Source organism: Otolemur garnettii, unplaced genomic scaffold, assembly GCF_000181295.1.
Source record: "Otolemur garnettii isolate 467f Iridium unplaced genomic scaffold, OtoGar3 scaffold00164, whole genome shotgun sequence".
In the NCBI taxonomy this organism is placed as follows: Eukaryota; Metazoa; Chordata; class Mammalia; order Primates; family Galagidae; genus Otolemur; species Otolemur garnettii.
In genome coordinates, this window is record NW_003852559.1 from 568,114 (window position 1) to 569,331 (window position 1,218).

General features: G+C 42.9%; 1 protein-coding gene across 3 annotated transcripts in view; it reads left to right on the forward strand.

The window, feature by feature from the left end:
- Nucleotides 1–1,218, forward strand: part of PRDM5 (PR/SET domain 5) — a 211,259-nt gene that overhangs the window by 16,599 nt on the left and 193,442 nt on the right. The gene's annotated exons all lie outside the window — the stretch shown is intronic.

The following is a 1,218-nucleotide window of genomic DNA, read 5'->3' on the forward strand; positions in this document are numbered from 1 at the left end:
GTGCTGCAACACCTTGCTATTTTTAGAGACAGGGTCTTGCTCCTGCTTAGGCTGATCTCCAACTCCTAAGCTCAGGCATTCCACTCACCTGGGATTGCAGTGCTAGGATTACAGGCGTGAGCCACCATGTAAAATGTTAGATGTTTTAGCTGCTTGTATGGTGGCTGGCAGCTTGTCTTTTTGTGACCTGCAACATGTAAGCCATTGTTCTCAAGAAAAGTCATGACAGGCTGGGTATGTGGGTAACACCTGTAATCCTAGCACTCTGGGAGGCCACGGCGTGCGGGGGGGGGTGAGACCAGCTATGAGCTAGAGAGAGACCCAGTCTCTAAAAATAGCTGGGCATTCTGGCTAGCACCTGTAGTCCCAGCTACTTGAGAGGCTGAGGTAAGAGGATCAGTTGGGCCCAGAGTTTGAGGTTGCTGTGAGCTGTGATGCCATGGCGCTCTACCAAGGATGACATAGTGAGACTCTGTCTCAAAAAAAAGAAGTCACCAGTCAGCACCTAAGGGAAAGTAATAGGGAAAAGGAACAAAAAGGGTGTTTTGTAGGAGGAACACTTGACTTCTGGCTATTAAATAATAAAATCATGAGCATCTGATAATGAAAGAGAGCGAAAAAAGAAGAGTCAAACTAACAAAGTAACTCCAAGGAAAAAGAAATAGACAGTAACTTGAACAGATAGCAAAAATAAGGAAAATAAAAAACATAATTACAATAGTATAAAGTAAGTAATGAGCATTATAAAAGATAGCAGGAATAAAATCAATGATAGCTTATTCTCTACTTTATCACTGAGCCTGCTGGAGAGAATGCTGACTCTAGTTCTCTGCCAGACCTAAGGCCTCAATTGCACTTTGTTGCCCGTAGATGCTAGTAGCAGTTGCTTTGCTCAAGAGAAGCAAGTAGCTTATATTGGTGAAGGGGAAAGGTACTGCATTGAGGATGCTGTACACTCACAGTTTTTCTTCTTTGCAATATTCTGCAGTTCCCATTTCCTACCATTTTATAAGGGAAGAATTTTGTTATATCTTGGGCACCATTGCATTTCTTTTCCCTGACTTCTGCTGGATCAACTGAGAATAATAGAGACAACTGCAGTGATCTAAACCTTAGAGTTTATGTTCTCCTTGTAAAAGAAGCTGGCAGGTGGACATTTGCTGCCATTGGTTCAGTGGCTGAAAATATTAGAGTGGAAGTCTTTGCAGTTCTCCTGGC